General features: G+C 49.0%; 1 long non-coding RNA gene across 1 annotated transcript in view; it reads left to right on the forward strand.

The window, feature by feature from the left end:
* Positions 1–20640, forward strand: part of LOC144768132 (uncharacterized) — a 36232-nt gene that overhangs the window by 6097 nt on the left and 9495 nt on the right. Inside the window, exon 2 of the long non-coding RNA XR_013598480.1 lies at positions 17822–17891. This is a non-coding gene — a long non-coding RNA (uncharacterized LOC144768132). The remainder of the gene's footprint in view (positions 1–17821; positions 17892–20640) is intronic.

Genomic DNA, 20640 nt, shown 5'->3' on the forward strand with positions numbered 1-20640 from the left:
TTTTTTGACGACGGCCTTGCTAAGAAGCTCTTAAAAGGTCTATAGCCCACAGCGTGCTAGACATCATGACAGCCCGCTGCATCCCTGAATCCCATCCCATCCCATGTTATCCTTAACGTAACTGGAAAAGTAACACAGCAGGGTGTTGTGCGCTGGCTCTCAAATCTGCCCCCGCTCCGAGCACACGTATCGGTGATGCCACGTATCCCGAGCCAGTGACTTGAACTGCCCAACGCAACCCCCACCCTCCCCAGAAGAACCCCTGGAGCAGCACCAACCGACAGAACTCGCCATCCTCTCCTCCGCAACACCAGGTTACTATGGGCAACTACGTCACCCACGCATGACATATTCATGAATACTATAACCTGGAGCAGGTAGCAATGTCTTTTGCATGGAGAGTTACTAATGAAAATCGAAACAATTACACCACTTATAGGTTGTGGAAATAAAGAAAAATCAGCAATATTGATCCATTAAAAAAATTCAGGATAAACAGTTTGAAGTTATCTCACAATAGAATGATACATCGACTTTCAATGCCAACTAGTTCTCACAAGGAAATACTTTCTGTAGACTGCTGTTTTAGGGGAAAAGTATGCCACAGAGTAAACGCATGCACATCTGTGAAGTATAAATAGTCCAGTAATCATGATCGATACAAGACTTTGATTGCCAACTTGCTGCGCTCCAAGGAGTAGGCAGTCAAAGCAGCTACAAATGGAGGTTGCAAAGATTGAGAGAGAGAGAGAGAATTGACTAACTAGCCTATGGCTTAACTGGAAGATCCTATTATAAATTGATATCTTTGAGTGTAGAGGGAAGGGCCGAGGAGCATATTTGGTGTCAGTGAGTAATGGAAAGTGGATAGGATCACTCATCAGTGAGGCAGTAAAGCCAGAGTCTCAGAAAATGCCGACCACTGCCAATGATCACATGTTGTGAGTTTGAGTTTGACAGTGCCTTGTCCAGAGTTGCGTGAGGTGTTCGTGGGGACATAGAGCCCTTACTTGCAAGGCAGGCAACAAACTGAGTGCTTAATAACACCAGGTTTTTCTTGCTAATTTCCCACTGTTGGACCCGGCCTCGTGGCGTGGTTCGCACCTGTCCCTCCGCACCCTGGGAGCGTAGGCCTGCACCCTGAGTCCCCTGCGCAGCCTCCCCGTTAGTGTAGCCTGCACCCCGAGCCTGGTCGTCCTACCCCCGATGAGCCCAGACCCCCGTAACCAACGACCAGGCCTGCCTATCCCGTTCCACTCCCGGCTCCGAGCGCCTAACCTTGCATGCCCCACAAGGCCCGGCAGCCATTTTACCTTCCCGAGATCCCTGTCTCCCTGGGCCTAGCGTGACCCCAGCCCCAGCGAAACCCAGACTCCAAAGGCGCGCCAGTCCCGGCTGGGGGGTAAAGGGCTCCCCGAGTGAGATAAGCCCGGGAGTTTCGATGGCACCTCGGGCCTCCCCTGAGAGACTGGTTTCTGTCACTCCTCTGGCCTCCCCGGGTGCTGGCTCCAGACCTGCTGGGCGTCTGGGAATCCCTGGACGCATCTTTCAAAGAGATTAAAGAGCCAACAACCGGACCTCGCCGACGACCAGCCCCCAAGGCATGAGACCTCCGCCTGCGAGGGTCCGGACATCAAAGGGCCAATGGACTATATCAGGGCCCGCCCGACAACTAGCGGGCAGTTGTATCTTGGACCTGAAGCCTGCTGATCTGATCGTGGCTGACCCTGAGAAGAACTCAACCTCGCATTGCTGAGCCCTGCTGACGCTGTCGCGGCTCCCTCTTCGCAACAAGGAACCGAACCACCTGAGCCCTGCTGATGCTGTCGCGGCTCGAGCTGAACTCGTAACCATCGGAGCCCTGCTGACGCTGTCGCGGCTTGAGCTTGAACTTGTGACCACCTGAGCCCTGCTGACGCGGCTCCTCAAGAACTTCTCCGGATCGAGCCCTGCTGACCTCGTCGCGGCTCGAGGAGTACTCTGGTCCGGCTGGACCATCGAGACCACCATCACGACCGAGCCGACTCGACGTGAGTGAAGCAGGCAGTACACCATCATCTTCCGTATCCCCCGGCTCGAGGATTGAGAGCTGTGCGCAGGTACGCTTCGTACTGGCCCAAAGGCTAAAGACTGTCCCGCTTCCCTCTTCCCGAACCCTCCAAGAATTTTGTGATCCCTCGATCATTTGTACATAAGAGTGCTACTTTCCTTTTGCTGCTTATAAAGAACTTGTTACTGAAATCCATCGGTGTGGTGTCCGTTCGTAAGTGTGGTGTGAGCTCAGTGTGTACGATCCTAGACCCGAAGTCCTCCCCGGTGAGGACCTCACGATAAGACTCGGCAAGATCTGTGGGAGAAGTGGGTCCTGGGGTGGTCGGGTGAGCACAACCTGACCCTCTGAGATCGCCCCTTCTAACACCCACCCATTATGTTGCCATTTAATTTTATGTTTTAGAGAAAGTCTTGCGTGATGAGTAAAGACAGCTGACAGTTTGACAGCCCTTTTGAAAGAAACACACGCAATATGTTTATATTTCTCTGTAAAGTAAGTTCATATTATCAGAAACGTAATAGTGCCATTTCTATAGCTAATATTATATAATATGTATATATATGTAGGTAGTTATAGTTGGGACCTGTTATCCATAGGAAATTCGCTACATTCTATTCCCAATGTCTTTGGCGCCGATTGATGAATCTTCGCGAAGTTTGCAAAACTCATGGCCCGCTCCTATCTTGAAAGTTTCGGGGAGTTTCGGAAAGCGGGGCCGAGAAAAATGGGGGGTCCCAAAACATGTGTTCCCCATGCAATTTTCCATAGGAAACTTTAGACACGGCTACAGCCCGAACTGCTGAACGGAATTACACCAAATTTGGCAAAAAGGTAGCCCTTTGTTCAGAAAGATCCCTTTTTACCTCTCGCTGAGTCAGAGCATGCGCTGCTCTGCGAGACATTTCCTGACTCTGTGAGACAATTTGTAAGCAGGTTTTAAATGTGCTGCTACCAAAGGCTTGGCCACCAGCTTACGATTGCGCGCACAAGCGCGCGCACCTAGCTCCGCCTCTTTAATGCAGCGCGCCTCGCTCTGTAGAAGCTGAAAATAGAAATGATAAACGATTCCACACCAACGACTCTCTGTTAGCACATAAGATAGCAAAGTTTATTGGAAACCAACAAACGGCAAATTAAAGTGCAGCACGGAGACATCAGCAAAGCCACTGAATGTCCAAAGAGGTGACTGGTCTGACAGTTTATATAGGCCAAAACCACAAAGGATATAGCATCATAACATACGTAGCAGAAATTAAGCATCGTTCATTTGACCAATTAACAAGAGTTTGAGTAGTCATATACCATGTAAGGTCCGAACTATACTGTTGCCAACCACGTGGCCCCAAGTGGGCAGCCTCTGGGACTTTCCTCTTTCCACACCAACAGAAACACAACATGACCTAGCCTGCCCCGAGCAGGTATCTGCCTCTTACTTCCCATGGGTCTTGTCCTGCGTGGTGGATCGGAGGTTGTACCTTTGTGGTGCTTCAGATGTCTCTGGTGGTGCTGGTGGAGCTGGTTCTTTACTGTCTGGTCCTTCTGCTTTCTTGGTGTGGGAGTTGTGGATCCAGGATGTTGGCCCTTGGCACTTAACTGCTGTTGCTGTGCTGAGAATCACCAGGTGCGGTCCCTTCCACCTTGGCTGGTGGCAGTGACATCGGGCGTGGGCCTTTACCCAGATCCAGTCACCAGGCTGCAGGTCATGTGGCGTTTGAGTTGTTGCTTGTGGAAGAGCCTGCAGGACCTGGCGGTGAAGATAACGTAAAGTCTCTGTTAATTTCTTACAATAACATAAAAGCAGATCGTCTGTTACTGATAGTGGGGCTGTGGACATATGGCCTGCAATGTTCATGGGTCGGCCAAATACTATCTCGTGGGGGCTGAGCTTTGTTACCCTGTCTGGTGTGCTCCTCATTGCCAGCAGGGCTAGTGGTAGTGCATTTACCCATGAAAGTTCAGTTGATGCACACATTTTTCTAACCTTATTCTTTAACACCCCATTCTTTCTTTCCACCGCGCCCGCTGCAGGTGGGTAATAGGCACAGTGTAGCTTCTGTGTGGCCCCAAGTCCTTTACATATTCCCCCTATGACATGGGAAATGAACGCTGGCCCATTGTCGGAGCACAGAAGGGCTGGTATCCCAAAGCGTGGGATAAGTTCCTGTAGGAGGCATTTTCTTTTTAAACTCTTTTTATTAATAAAACAACATAAAGAAAAGAAACTCTCAGGTGAAAGCCATCAATAACATTGCATTAGGTCCATGTGGCACAGTACAGGATAAAACAATTAAGGATTAGCTCCATGATCAAGGGGATTCCTGTGTTTCCTTGTCTGGTCCCTGTATCGGTGGCTCGCAAAGTCCTCCACGGTGGGTATTCCACGCTCCCCATATTTTCCCCCATTTACGTGGGCAACCCCTGGCCAGATATACCGCCCGCTCTCTGAACATGCACCAATCAAGGTCATCTGCCCATTTATTGACTTGGGGCTGTTGTCGAGCTCCCCACAGTTGTGCAATATTACGCTTGGCCACCATACACGCTAATGTGACCCACTGTTTCTGATAGGCATCCAGGTCAGTCGGCTCCCATACATTCAGCAGACATCTCTGGGCCCCCAATCCCACCTCTTGCCCCAACACCGTTCTCAACATGTCATGGATCTTCATCCAATAATCCCATATCACAGTGCAGTGCCAGAGGATATGTATAAAGGTGCCCTCCTCTCCACAGTCTCTCCTACAAGCCCTGCTGTCAGCCCGCCCCATTCGCACTAAGGGCGGTCCCGTTATGTAGGATCTGTGTAGTATTTTCAGCTGAACCAAGCGGAGCCTCATCTAGATACCAACTACCTTAGGGGAAGACACCGCCTCGGTCTAATCTGTGTCATCCAACTCCAACCCATCCGCACTCCACTGCGCTCTAAGCTTCCTTAACGGGTCATCTGTGTTGTTAATCAACTTTCGGTAAATGAGGGAGATGGTCTTCTCAGGTAAATGCCCATCTCAGACACGGTCCTCGAGAGGGGATGCCTCCGGGAGCTCTAGACTTTTGGGGACGTGGGCAGCGAGGGCGTGTCTCACCTGCAGATACCGAAAGTACTTCGCTAGGGAGTCAAATGGTTGGACAGAATCCTTCCCCCATACAGTGTGGCTTACTGGTTAGAGGCGGCAGACCCCGGAGCAGAAGTCGGTCCGGGACCAGGGTTCAATTCCCGACGCGGCAGGGTCGTGGACTTGGGTCAGTGGACTTGATAATTCTCGCTTCGGTGCTTACTCTAATCAGGGGTTCCACTCTGCAACTCTGGGCATTAGCTTGCCTAATCTCCACAACGGCCCCATCAATTCCGGGGATGCCTGGCTCCACCTTAGGGACTCCCAGCAGGGACCATCCCACAAGGAAAGCCAGGACGGGTTCCCCAGAGTTATACAGCGCCAGGAAACCTACTGACGGGTAGCAGTGCGCTTTACAAGCTCAAATACATTTACATTTACATCCTTAATCTGAGTGATTCCTATGAGGTCCCACTTGTCAAACCCTTTCGTCTTTGCACAAGCTCCCTAACTTCTCCGAGTTTAGCAAGGGGGTGGCGAGCATGAGTTTCCCCTCCCACCCTAGACATTTGGTGGCCGCATGCCATACTCTTACCGTGTGAGCCGTCGGGCCTGTCAGAGGGTATCTACCTGGCCTCGAATATAGCGCTCTATCATCCCACCAGGGGCCTGACTCCGGTTCATGGCATATCCCGGATCGCCGGGTTGGCCTTAGACAACCTGATTCACAGCGGCTAGATGTGAGGCCCAATAGTACTTAAGCAAGTCAGGGATTCCTATTCCCCCGTCGTACCAGGCAAGGGCAGGGCCATCATTTTCAAGAGAGTGGCTCTGCCAAGCAGGGAGAGCGGGAGGGCCCTCCAGCGCTCCACATCTCGTCTACACCGCGCCAATGGGGAGGCCAGGTTATTTTCATAGCGCAGCTTTGGGTCAAGCGTAATGAACTTACCCAGGTATTTAAACCCTACAGTCTCTATATGTATAGGACAGGACCGTGGGGTATCGGGGGGGGATCTCCGGCCAAAACAAAAATCACCGATTTATTCCAGTTGATAGCTAAGCCTGAGTACCTTCCAAAGGTCGCAAGTACGTCAAGAAAATACCGGAAGGAGGCCTTGGGGTTCGTGCGGTAGAGCAGGACGTCATCCGCATATAGCGAAATCTTGTCCTCCCAGTCAGGCGTCCAGCGCAGTCCGCTTATTGTTATGTCCCATGTCACCCAAGCCACCAGTGGTTCCATAGCTAACGCAAAGAGCAATGGGGACAGTGGGCATCCCTGTCTGGTGCCCCTCCCCAGCGTGAAATCCTCCGATTTGCAGTTGTTAACCACCACTCTCGCGAGAGGGTCAGCATAGAGCAAGCGCACCCAATCAATGAATTCACTCCCGAAACCCAATTTCACCAACACTGCGAATAAATAAGGCCATTCCACTCGATCAAAAGCCATAGTTGCATCCAAGGATACTAACCCCGCCTGTTCCTGCAGTCTACTAGAGACTCCGATAATACTGTGCAGCCTACGCAAGTTTAATGCTGTGCTACGACGCGGCATAAACCCGGATTGATCCGGGTGAATCAGGGTTGTAATCACTTTCACCAACCTAGTAGCCAGTAGCTTAGCCAATATCTTGGGTTCGGCATTGAGAAGTGATATAGGCCTATAGGAGGAGCACCTCTCCGCCGGCGTGCCTGCTTTGTTAATAACCACAATGTTGGCCACCCTCTGATCGTATTGAAGCTCTCCCCTCTCCCTACTTTCAAAGAACATGGCACGAATGTAGGGGGCGAGTTTGTTGGCGTTGAGTTTATACAGTTCGACAGGTATGCCGTTGGGGCCTGTGGCCTTGCTGTACTTAACCTGACGAATTGTCATCAGTCAGGCCTCCAAGAGGAAGTGCGAGAAAGATGGTACTTAGATCTCAAAACGTTTCAGCCTGGAGGCCAGCTGGGACATATATCGACAAAAGAGTGACTGTTCGGCCCCCCACCTGTCCTGAGACTCCAGCATATATACCTCTCAGGTCTATCCAGGTCGCCTGTATGGATAGTGGGAAGGAGTTTTTAACAAGTATACCCACTCCTCTGGAGCCGGATGTGAAGCCTGCGTGCACCGCCAGTTTATACCCCCCTTTGTGGAGGGCCATACATTTATTGCCAACTAAATGCGTCTCCTGGAGACAAACAACATCTGGGGAATGTCGCTTGAAGAGTTGACTGACCATCCCCCTCTTGATCTTATCACCCAATCCATTAACGTTCCAACTCAACACTCTCATCCCCGATCCTCTATTATCACGTGCCGTAGAACCCATGTACACCATGCATCAATATAGTCGCTTAACCTGAGCCAGAATAACAATAACTAACAAAAACACAAAAAAACATAAACCAACATAACTTCACACCGCCCTTCCCTCCCCCAAATCTGCACCCCTTTCCTTTCAGTTCGAACCTTCAAAGTGGCAATACCACCCTGTCAATCTACCATCCATCCCCTGGGCCTGGGGGTCCCACAGGGCTCCTCGTTGAGCCCTACCTTGTTCAACCTGCTAGCTGCAGTCGTCAAACAGTGGGGTTTGACGATGACCTCATACGCTGACGATACGCAGCTGGCGGTGACACTAAGTGGAGACCCTGAAGTGGAGGCCCCCAGATTCCGAGCTGGACTTGTGGCAGTAGCGAGTTGGCTTCGTACCAATTGCTTACAGTTGAATGCCACCAAAACTGAAGTGCTGGTCTTGGGGAAACATGCTGAGTTATGGGGAGACCAGTGGTGGCCTCCAGAGCTGGGCATCACTCCTATCCCAGCCTTAGAAGGGAAAAATCTAGGAATTTGGCTGGACCCCGTGCTCACCTTCATAGGCCACACGAAGAAGGTTGCAGCCACCTGTTATGGTATCTTGCGTGGCATAAGGCCAGTCCTGAAATACTTCGATCCTCCCACTCGGCAGCTCGTGGTCCAAGCTTCAGTTTTATCCCGGCTGGACTACGGAAGTGCGCTGATGCTAGGGGTGAATCAAGCTGAGGCATCCAGACTTCAAAGGGTACAAAATGCCGCGGCGCGGGCCATTGTTGGTCTTCCCAGACACTGTTCCGCCTCGGGCACCATCTCGGCCCTACATTGGCTACCGGTCAGGCAGAGGATCAAGTTTAAAGCGCTCTGTCTGGCCTTTAAAATCATGAAACTTTCGTCGCCGCCGGCTCTGACTAACTTGCTTATTCCCTACATCCCTTTGAGATCCTTAAGATCAGAGGCTCTTCATCTGGCAGTTTGCCCTCGCTTTAAACTTTGCCGAATGTGTGGCCGCTCTTACCGGGTGCTTGCTGCGGGGCTGTGGAATTCGCTCCCGGTGCACATCCGAGCTTTGAATGATCTGCTCACCTTCAGGCGCGCCATCAAAACGTTCTTGTTTCCTACTTCTGAGTAGCTGTCCCTTTTTTTAATTTCAACCATATCAACGGGAGCTTCCTGCCTCTGACCCCCCCCCCCCTTTAGCACCGTGACTGCCTATTGTTCGATGGAACTCAATGTCACTGTTCTTGTGAGCCTTCGTCTTCTTCGCCGCTCTGCTTCTGGGGAACTCTCTGGGAGGCCAGCCCCTCCACCCAGTCCGAAGCGATTTCAGGGTTGTCGAAGAACCAGACCTTATCCTCTGCTTCAACCCGAAGCTTGGCCGGAAACATCATGGCGTATTTAAGGCCAATGTCACGGAGTCGCCTCTTGACCCCAGCGAAACTTTGGTGCTGCCATTGAACCGCCTGAATGAAGTCTGGAAAAAAGTTAATGTTGAAGTTCTCAAACTTCAAAGGCCCATCAGTTCTGGATGCTTGCAGGATAGCGTCTATGTCTCTGAAGTTGAGCACCCTCGCAATCATCGGTCGAGGCGGGTCCCCCGGTCGCGGCCTTCCACACGAAATCCTATGTGCCTGTTCCACCGTGAAAAGGTTGCTAAGCCCCTTCGGCTTCAGATGGTTGAGAATGAAGTCCTCCATGAATAAATCCGGAGCTGGACCCTCGGCCCGCTCCGGGACACCAAAAACGCGTACATTGTTCCGCCGGGCCCTTACTTCATACTCATCCAGCTTACGGGCCGCCATCTCGCTGGAAGCCTTAAGGTTCCTCACTTCCTGCTGGAGCTCCACCACATCGTTGGTCAGGCTCGCTGTTTTAATGTCTAGCGACTTCACTTTCTCACTAGTTTTGGCGAGATCAGCCCGGATAAGATTCACCTTGATGGTCACGGTGTCTAGTTTGTGCTCCATGGACCTCCATTTGCTTTCCCAGGAAGGTATGGACCCCTTGCATGGCCACCATCACGTCTGTTAACGTAGGCTCAGTGTTTTTGGCTCGGGCCACACTTCGTCGTCTTGCAACTTTCCGAGACCTACAGGGGAGCTCCTAGGCTGCGTGTACCGGTCAAACCTGTTCGACTGGATAAGCCGGGAGCCCCTGGTGTTCTTCGACTGCTGCTTGTCCGCCTCTGGTTTAGTCGCCATCACATCTCGGACACGGGGGGGATTCACCCAACCACAGTTGCACAGTTTCTCTTCGTGTTCCAAGCAGGGCTATGACGCCTGCGATCTCTCTCCATACCCCCGGCGGTGATATTGCAAAGTAAATCCGATCCCAAGTCGCTCAGACGCCATCGAAGCCCGATATCTCCGTCGGTCGCTCGAGAAATACGCCGGATCCGTGGTGTGGTTCTAAACGGCGATGTTCACAAACGTGCGAACACGTGCCCCCACCGGATGAGGCAGGTGCTCAAGACTTGTCCGGATAAAACTTGGAGACGGACCGGCAACTTCCGGTGACAGACACCGCTGTTGTTGCACTCGAACTGGGATCGCCCATCCACTCGAGGTCACGGCTTCCAAGCCTGCAGGCCGCAAACCTTCCTCGTTCCTCGGGTCGTTGGGGGTCAAAAAGAACACGGAAAACAGCGTTTGTGTCCTCCCTGCTTCCGCCACTCGTCCCCACCACTTGCATCAGGATTTAGGACAGGATATCTCTCGGGCCAGCAGGGTTCACGGGAGCCCTAAGCTCACGCGGCCATCTTGGACGCGCGCGATGCTCCTCCTCCTGTAGGAGGCATTTAGCAACCGTATGTGCATCACAGTTCTTTGTTGGGTATGCTTCGGTCCACTTACTGAACATGCACACAATTACCAACACACGTTTGTACTTGTGGGTGGAAGGCATGTCAATGAAGTCCAGCTGGAGCCTCTCAAATGGACCGTGGGGCGGAGGGAAGTGGCCAGGTGCAGTCTGTGTACCTTTCCCAGTATTGTATTGTGCGCAAACGGTGCACTGCCTGCAAAGTCTTTCTGCTATTTGGCGAAACTTGCAGCTGTACCAGCGTTGGGAAAATAACCTGATCATCCCATCCCTGCCAACATTGCTCTGAATGTGTATTGGGTCAAAGTGTAGGGAATCATTGGTAGCCTCTGTGCTTTTGCTGTTGCTTATCATCTGTACCATAGCTAGCTGACAGCCTGTCAGTGCTATCCTCTTTGCTTCTCCATCAACTAATGCATTTCCCTTTGACACATTTTTATTTATTTATTTATTACATTTATATGGCACAACAGCTACCCTGAGGGTTTCCCGGCGCCTTGGATCTGATTTAGGCTTGATAAGATGGAAAGTTACAAATAGGAGTTGTGGAGTCTATTGATTAAATAGGCAAGTTTTGATGCCCTTTCGGAATTGAAGGTACCTTGATTCAAGACGCAATTCGAGTGGCAGTGAGTTCCACAAAACCGGGGCCAAGTAGGCAAATGAGCGCCCGCCCAATCGTGCTCGTTCGAATCTAGGGACAGAAAATATGGCCTGATGCATTGACCGAAGGTTTCTAGAGGGTAGATATTCATGCGCCAGCTTACATAGATAGGCAGGAGCTTCCCCTGTGCCAATTCTGAACATATAGCACAGGGCTTTGAATTTAACTCTATTGGCTATCTACAGCCAATGCAATTTCTTAAGATGTTCCGCAACACTTGTTCGCCCCGGAAGATGGAGAAGCAGCCTTGCGTCCGCATTTTGAACAACCTGAAGTCGATTGATGATAGCTTTATTGGCTCCTACATATAGGATATTCCCATAGTCAAGTCTGGAGCCAATGAGGGCCTGTAAAACTGTTCTCTGCGCCCCTTCTGGAAGTTGCCATAGGATTTTCCTCAGCCATCTAAGGATGGCGAAACAAGTTGAGGTCGTTTTAGCTGTTTGGGGACACATAGACAGTTTCTCATCAATTATCACCCCCAGGTTACGTGGGGATTGGACCGCTACCGGGGTAGGGCCCATTTCCGTCGGCCAATGAGTAAGACCCCAGAGTTCTTTGTGTTCCCCGAAAATGACCAGCTCAGTTTTGTCCCCATTAAGTTTTAATTTCTTGGTATGCAGCCAATCTGCCATTCTCAGAAGCCCGCTGCGATGGGGGAAGGTGTTGGACTTGTCGGTGGTTGATAGAGAGAACACTAATTGTGTGTCATCCGCATAGGAATATATTGTGAGACCCATTTCCTCTGCTATTTTGGCCAGCGGGGTCACATAAATATTCAAGAGCAGCGGGCTCAGTATGGAGCCCTGGGGGACCCCGTAAGGGGAGTTCAAAACATCGGAGGCATTGTTTTTGGAAAAGACCTGGAAAGTCCGGTGAGAAAGAAATTGTTTCAGCCATTCCAATGCTATGCCTCTTACCCCTATGTCCTCCAGGGCCTGAAACAGGGCTTTATGTGAGATGGTGTTGAATGCAGCACTCAAATCTAAAAGAATAAGTGCCACCGTGCCACCACTGTCCAATTCCTTACGAATCGCTTCAGTTACCCCTAATAGGGTAGACTCAGTAGAGTGGCCCCTTCTAAACCCCGATTGGGAGGGGTGTAGTAGCTTGTTGCTGTTAACAAAATCCGCTAGTAGTTTGTTCACATGTTTTTCCAGGATTTTAGAAAAAATAAGCAGAAGCGATATTGGGCGAAAGTTAGAAAAGACCTCCAGGTCTGAATTAGCCTTTTTCAGCAGAGGTACCACCATAGCATGCTTCCAGTCCACGGGCACAACTGCTTCCGTTAGGGAAGTATTTAACAGAGTTCTAATTATATCCAAAATGTATGGATCTAGCTGTTTCAAGATACGTGCTGGCATTGGGTCCAGAGGTGAACCTGAGGTGATGCTGTTTAGTATTTCCTTAAAAGTAGTGGTGTCTAGTGGTGGCCAGGCAGTGAGTAGATACTCAGGGGTATTGTCCCTTTTGTCAGACTCCTTAAGAGTGGGGGTCGCCCGTGGGAAGGCTGTAGCATCGCAACCTTCATTGAAATTAGAATAGATCTTGTCTATTTTCTCATTAAAAAAGTTAGCAACAAGATTGCATTGTGTGGTAGACAATGTCGGGGGTTCTGGTTGGAGTGCAGTCCTGCCAGGTCCTTTAGGACTTTAAAAAGAGTGCTGGGATTACATTGGGCTTCTAAAATGGTGTTTTTAGTGTGTTCTCCCTTAGCTCTTTTGCAAGACAAGTGGTAGGCATTGAGCGCCAACTTATAGACTTCCTTGCTGGCTGTATCATACTTTCTCCTCCGATGCCTCTCTAGCTTCTTACAATTGCTTTTCTCTTCCTTCAATTTCTCCGTAAACCACTGGACCGGGGGATTACAAGATTTCCGTAGACTCAAGGTGAGCGGAATAATCGTTTGAACGGCTGTCGATAGCCAGTTATTGATCTCTTTGTGGTCACTGATTTTGAGCTCACTGAGATTAATATCAGGTTTTGACTGTATTAGTAGCGAATTGAGCTCAGTTATGTTCAGTTTTTTCCAATTCCTGAACCAGGCCTCAGTTCTATTCACATGGTCTTTTGAAGTAGGCACCCAGATTTTGAAATAAATTAGATAGTGGTCAGACCAGGGAATGGGAGATGCGGGCTCACATCTTAAGTTGTTAAAATTTGCAAAGATCGGATCCAGTAGGTGACCTGCTACATGTGTGGGGCCTTCGTTCAATAACTGGATATTAAGTGCTTCTAAGTCTGAAAGAAGGTTGAGGATCATGGGGCAATTACGTTCCTCCAGATGCAGGTTAAGGTCACCCAGAATGGAGAACATGGATACTTCCATCAAGAATGGCGGGATACAATTTGAAAGAGCCGCCACACAATCCCCTGCCGCCCCTGGTGGTCGATATATCAGGATTCCGGTAAATTTGATTTGGGGTGTGAGGGTAAGTTTAAAAAGACCAGCTTCACAGTTGGCCATATTGAGATCTTCCCAAGTGCATTTAAGATTTTTCTTGAAAATAATTCCAATTCCACCCCCACCTTTGTTCGGCCGATCTTTCCTCACCAACGTGTAATTTGGGGGATGGGCCGTAGCAAGGTCTGAGCTGGCATTTAGCCAGGTTTCTGTCAGGAATATCGCATCATGCTTCTGGTCATTTAACAAATTAAAAATATCCTCTTTATGTTTAGGGAGAGATCTACAGTTGGTGCTAATAAAATTATAGTTCCTGACATTCGCTCTTTTTGTCTCCAGTTTTTCATGCATGCAGGATCCTATTTCCCCTGTTCTTCCTAACTGGAGGTGTGAAAAGGAGAAGTTGCATTTGGGGCAGTGGCAGAGGGAAGCAGGGTCCTCTAATGACAAGAACTTACAGTTTGTGTAACAATTTGCCCTGATGTTGAGCAGACAGTCGCGGGAGTAGGTCTGAACTTTAGGGATTTGGGCAGAGTGGGTGGCCCCTGGTCCCTGCGGGTGGCGGAAGCGCGCAGACAGGCTTGCCTTTGGCGCGCCGCTGGCACGTCCGCTGCGTGATGTGCCCATGACCGCCTAAATAGAGCTCCAGCAGTGTTGGTCCCGCCCCCCGACCTCTAACCCGTGACTCAGTCCCTGTCCCGCCTTCACTCCCTCCACATCAAGCGGGAAAACCCGTGGTGGACCGGGGAGCCGGCGGACAGGAGAGCGGGTGCAACTAGGCAGTAAGTGGCAGTAAGTGAGCTTTTAAAATGATAAAAAGGCAATTAAAAGCGGTTAGGGAGCAACGCTACTTAAAATAGATTCCACAGTACTTTAAAAAGGTTTGGCGTGATAACCTGTGTGCAAATAGCAGAATATAGCAATTCATACCCGCCACTCGCAGCGCAAGGTTCACAACAACAAATCCAGCGAGTGTCTCCAATTCGGACACTAAATAGAGCTCCAGCAGTGTTGGTCCCGCCCCCCGACCTCTAACCCGTGACTCAGTCCCTGTCCCGCCTTCACTCCCTCCACATCAAGCGGGAAAACCTGTGGTGGACCGGGGAGCCGGCGGACAGGACAGCGGGTGCAACTAGGCAGTAAGTGAGCTTTTAAAATTATAAAAAGGCAATTAAAAGCAGTTAGGGAGCAACGCTACTTAAAATAGATTCCACAGTACTTTAAAAAGGTTCGGCGTGATAACCTGTGTGCAAATAGCAGAATATAGCAATTCATACCCGCCACTCGCACCGCAAGGTTCACAACAACAAATCCAGCGAGTGTCTCCAATTCCCACTGCACTCTCACCGGCTGACTCCACGATGCCGGCATACAGGGAACCGTCCTTGACTGGATCCTCTCCTTCCTCACCGGCAGAACCCAAAGAATCAGACTGCCACCCTTCCTCTCCAAACCCACAGAAATCAACTGCGGAGTACCACAAGGATCGCCGCTCTGCCACACGCTCTGCAACATCTACATGGCCCTCCTTGTCACCATCGTCAAACAGCACAGACTCAGTATAGTATCCTTCGCCCACGACACCCAGGTTATCCTCTCTCTCACCAAGGACACTACACAATCAGACAACAGTACATCTACTTCACCAGTTGGGTTTTACAATAATTGCACAAAAATCTCACCTGTGTCCGGCACAAGTGCAATCTTATCTGGGAGCTTCCATAAACACTCTCAATGCTCTAGCCACTCCCAATATAGCCAGGATTCACAATATCCAGGCCACACTATTACAATTTCAACTCAACCAATCATTACCAGCCAAAGCCTTCATGCATCTGCTGGGAATGATGGCATCCTGCGTTGCAATCGTACCTCATGCAAGGCTTCACATGCGTCCCCTGCAACAATGTCGAGAGTCAGTGGAATCAATCACAGGGGGCCAGATGTACGACGTGATTTTGCATGTGCAAACGGGTTTGCGAACCCGTTTGCACATGCAAAATCACTGTTGGCCATGTACAATTCCAAAATAGCGAGTCACAGTTTATTTGCGACTCGCTATTTAGGAATTGCGAGTCGCATTTAGAAAGGGGCATTCCCTCCCTAATTGCGTCCGCAATGCTATGTGTGAATGTGTTGTGACCACAATTGCGGTCGCAAACCACTTGCAAATTACCACCCTCTTCAAGAGGGTGGTAATGCAGTCTCAATTTCGAAGGGGTCCCCAGGGTACCCCTTCCACTTTGTGACCGTGTCTAAAAATATTTTTTAAGGGCCTTTAAGAAAAACGGGCTGCATTTAAAAAAAAAGAAAGGAAAAAAATAGCTGCTTTATTAAAAAGCAGTCCCAGACATGGTGGTCTGCTGAGCCCAGCAGGCCACCATCCCTGGTAGGGGTGGCATTCCCAATGGGCTCGCAAATTGCGGGAAGCTCCTTAATATTAAGGAGCTTCGCAATTTGCGACCCTGACCTAGTGTTGGTAGACAGTGGCAACCATCGCTCGCTGCAGTGATGGAACCCTCAAAACTTAGCAAAAGGGCGGCCTTTCATAGACCCGATTCCACAGTAACCGGTTGGGGTTCCCATCTTCAACATTACAAAGTCCAGGGGCTGCGGTCAGACAAACACAAACGTCTCCACATCAACTACCTGGAACTTCTAGCAGTGTTCCTAGCACTCAGCTTTTCTCACCCAACTTGTAGGCAAGACTGACTTAGTTTGCACGGACAACATGACAGCAATGTACTACCTGCCGGAATAGGGAGGGACTCACTCTCTCCAACTGTCGGTCCTTGCGCAACGCATTTGGGATTGGGCGATTCGCCAGAAAATCTATCTCCAGCAGAACACCGCCCAGGAGTAGACCATCAGATTACAGACCTGCTCAGCCGACACAGGTAGGAAGTACACGAGTGGCAACTTCATCCCCAAGTTCTTCTTCCCTACGTTCAAAGCGGAGGTTTTCCACAGATAGATCTGTTTGCCACAGTGCACAACGCAAAATGCCCAAACTATGCATCCAGATTCACACACCCAGCACCTCAAGGCAATGCCCTATGGATGATTTGGTCAGGGATATTTGCTTACGCTTTTCCGCCTCTCCTGCTAATTCCATTACTAGTTCGGAAGCTCAGACAAATATCCCTCACTGATCTTATTTGCCCCCGCATGTTCTTGTCAACCTTGGTACTCTCATCCTTAGAACTCTCAGTGATTCCACATCAAAAGCTACATCTCCCACCTTGTCTCCTCACTCAGAGCCATTGAGAAATCAGACATCCAATTCCGAGAGAACTCAACCTAGCGTTTTGGCTCCTGAAGTCATAGAGTTTGGTTATTTACAACTACAACCAGACTGTATGAATATTCTCAAGGAAGCTAGTAAGCCTACTACTAGAGCATGTATGCAGCAAATGGAAACTTTTTGTTGCCTATTGTAACAACAATATCAATCATCTTGATGCGTTTGTGCAGAACATCATTTGTTAACTGTTGTATTTACAGTAATGTGGATTAACTTACACATCCATTTGTTTACACCTGGGAGTCGTAGCTGCATACTTGCAAAATAGACAACACCTATCTCTCATCAGAGTACCAGTGATTAAAGCCTTCATGGAAGGATTAAATAGGGTTATACCACCAAGTATTCCCCCTGCTCCAGAGTGGAACTTAAACATAGTCCTTACAAGGCTAATGGGCCCGCCTTTTGATCAATGCACAAATGTCTGTTACAATTCCTGTCATGGAAAGTTCCTCATAACGATAACCTCACTAAGGAGAGTTGATGAACTTCAGACATTAACTATAAAAGAGCCTTTCTTTCAACTTCACAAAGATTGAGGGGTTCTACGTACCAATCCAAAATTTCTCCTTAAAGTAGTTTCTGCTTAGGGGTAATTCGTGTGCGATATCAAATTAAAATAACATAACATTAGCATTTTCATTATTTATTGAACCATCGTAATTCTTGTATAGAATTTATGTGCTGCAATGATAATAGAGCAAAAGACACACAATTGATGGACGGAATGCAGAACAAATAAAAACATTCATCCTCAGTCAAGAGATCTGGGTAAATCCATCATTATTTTGCTCACCATGCCACCCCAGTTCAGACATGGCCATATGCAAATCAGTCTTGACCCTGTGCCTCATGGGAACAGTCCAGCCCCAACTGCAATGATAATAGAAGCAGATCAAAGTAATTAGCAAAATAAGCACATTGAACAGAATAAATAGTTCCACCATCTTTCTAAAACAATGTACATATGCAAGCATATAAAAACTGTATATATCATTTTCCTACTATGCTTTCCTGTGTGTGTGTGTGTGTGTGTCTGTATGTGTCTGTTGGTCTCTGTGTTTCTGTCTCCCATTCCCTGTAGGGAAACTATGTAGCTCCCCGTTCTAGAAGAGTCGGTCAAGAAGGAGCCCACTGCATTGAATAATTTCTTGGTATGCACTTTTTATTAGTATTATAGTAAATCACAATGATTGATTATCTCTTTTGTATTCTTCTTTCCCACAGGGTCTTCCACTTCAGTCCCTTAGGTGAGCCTCGGCCGCCGTCGTCCCTCGGACAGAAGGAAAAGACTCAGGTAAGTGTTTTTGCTTTATGGTTTAGTCAAGGGAGGATGTGAGGGATAAATAATAGCTATGCATAAATATGAAGGGAGGGTGTAGAGGTTGGAGTAACCAAAAGAAAAAGAGTAGCCGATGATTTCTGCTCTTGTCTTTCTTTTCCGTCTCACTTATTTCCTTTTCCCTGGGTCCCTTTCACCCCTCAGCCTCCCCTCCCGTCCCTCTCTGACTCAGCCCCTTTCCAAAAGCCCCGTAGACCCCCACGCACCTGGAAGAGCCACGTCACTCCGGCCGTGGCGTGGTGACTCCACGTCCTTCAGTGAGGTCTGGTAGTAGATCATGCCTCCAGGTATTCTGAGGCTATTCCCCTCAGGACTACCACTGCCCCTGCAGTGGCTAGGGCCCTCATTAGCATATTTACCAGGGTGGGCTTCCCTAAGGAGTGATACAGAGGTACCAACTTCATGTCTGTGGCTTTAATTTATTTTGTTTTTTTAGAACTTTACTTTAATTTTGTCAACATACAAACATACAACCTGGCAGTCAGAGTATACAGCGACATATAATACCAATATGTTCTACGTCAGTAGGTTAATCAAGAAGCAGTCAATAATTACACATGCACTAATCTGCTTTCCCATTCTCCAGGTGATCAATAAGTGTCCCATTCCCCTAATTGGGAATGTACCTTACAGTTATCATGTGGAGACACCTCCCTGCTCATCCCCAGTGTCGTAGTGTTCTGCTTTATCAGTTACAGAGCCAGAGTCTGTGTCTGTGTCGGTTGTCACTCGGGAAGCAGGAGCTAGGAGTTATCTGTATGAGCACGGCAAGTGTTTAGTGTATCCTCAAATATGTCATACTTTCTGCTAAGGCGCATATGTGTCTCCTCAGCTAGGCCCAGTCGAGCGCATCTCTATGCCAGAGCACAATCGTTGGGGCATGCTGGGACAGCCATGTGATTGCAATTCTACGTCATGCCAGTACCATAGGCGATTGACCAAATTGAAAGGTTATCTTGCGCCCTTCTGGCATCTAATGAGGCTTAATAATCAGCATTTCGGTGTCGGATCAATACTTAGTTGTGTGGCATGTACCATTTCTTCGACAGCTTGTTGCCAGAAGGAGTGTATTGCATCACAGGGCCATCGTTAATGTAAGAAATCAGCCCCCACAGTGTTGCAGCGCAGGCATATATCTGGGCAAGACACGACCATTCGATAAAGGTCTTGTGGCGTTAAGTAGGTTCTTCCCAGAAAATTATAATGTATCATTCGAAAATGGGCATTACTAGAAACGATGCATGTTAGTTCACAGGACCGCTGCCAGTCTTGATCTTCCATTGGAATGTCAAAATCTAAATTCCAGGCCTCTCGGGTCCGTGTGTAGTGTGTAGTGTCTACTGTACAGTTTAAAATGCAGCCCTTTGGGGGTGCGTGGGGTCGTGGCTCCTCCTCTTCCTTTCGGGGAGGTTACAACCAATACCAGCAGTACCATCCCTATCAGGGAAAACCGCGTTACTCCTCCTCCCTGCAAGATCAGTCTTTTCGACAGGCGCAGGCTGCCTCTTACGAGCAGTACAGAGGGAAATCCTCCTGCTGAGGCAGAGATTCCTCAAAAAAGCAGTGACAACTGCCAACTGTCAACCGCTCTTCCCATCAGTCCGACCAAAGTTGGAGGGCGGATCTCCCATTTCTTCTCCAATTGGTCCGCAATAACTACAGATCGATGGGTTTTGAACATAGTGTCCAGAGACTACAGTGCAATTTGTGAAATTCCCTCCAAATTCTCCCCAAGAGGTCCCCCTCCTGCCCGTCTGAAGGAACTTTTATGCCAAATCAATCTCATGTTAAGGAAAGGAGCGATCAAAGTGTACCGAATCTTCAAGGGGATGCAGGCTTCTATTCCAGATTCTTCCAAATCAAGGAAAAATCGGGGGAGTGGCACCCCATTCTGGACCTTCGTTCCCTCAAAAAGATTCTCAAGAAGCAAACTTTCCGGATGTTGTCTCTCCAAGAAGTGCTTCAATTACTGTCTCAAGGGTATTACAAGCCAACACTTGACCTTCAAGATGCCTATTTTAATGTCCCTAGCCTACCCAGACACAGAATATTCCTGCGCTTCAGAGTGACTGGCAGAGATTTCCAATTCCAAGTCCTTCCAACTGGCCTTCGCTCTGCACCCGAATGTTCACTAAGGTCTTGGCACCGGTGGCAGCATATCTTGGTCAAGTTGGTGTCCAAATACTTCGCTACCTCGACGAATGCCTTATAAAGGCACAGTCGTTCGCAGTCGCAACCAGACACACTCAATCATGCCGGTCTCTGTGTCTTTCCATCAATCTGGAGAAGTCTCAATTTACCCCCTCTCAAGTGAGGACCTTCTTGGGGATCATCATAGACACACAGCAAACAAGGGCTTTTGTCTCAAACGAAAGACAACAGCGGATTTCCAAACTGGCAACTCTCATGCGCACATAAAAGTATGTTTCTGTTCGACAGTTCAAATTGCTTCTGGGGATGCTGTCTTCCTGTATTCCCCTAATCCCCAACTGTCGCCTCAAAATGGGACCCTGACTGGAGGAACTTGACAACCAATTGCAACAAGTCTCAGGGTCCTTTGACGATGTCATCAACATCACGTCTCAGATACGAAGAGCATTGATATGGTGGACTTGCATACCAAACATCTCAGCAGTTCATTTGTAGTGGACACTCCAAGTTTCATCCTCACGACAGATGCCTCCCTCGAATGGTGGGTAGCGCA

This window comes from Lissotriton helveticus, chromosome 1_1, assembly GCF_964261635.1.
Source record: "Lissotriton helveticus chromosome 1_1, aLisHel1.1, whole genome shotgun sequence".
In the NCBI taxonomy this organism is placed as follows: domain Eukaryota; kingdom Metazoa; phylum Chordata; class Amphibia; order Caudata; family Salamandridae; genus Lissotriton; species Lissotriton helveticus.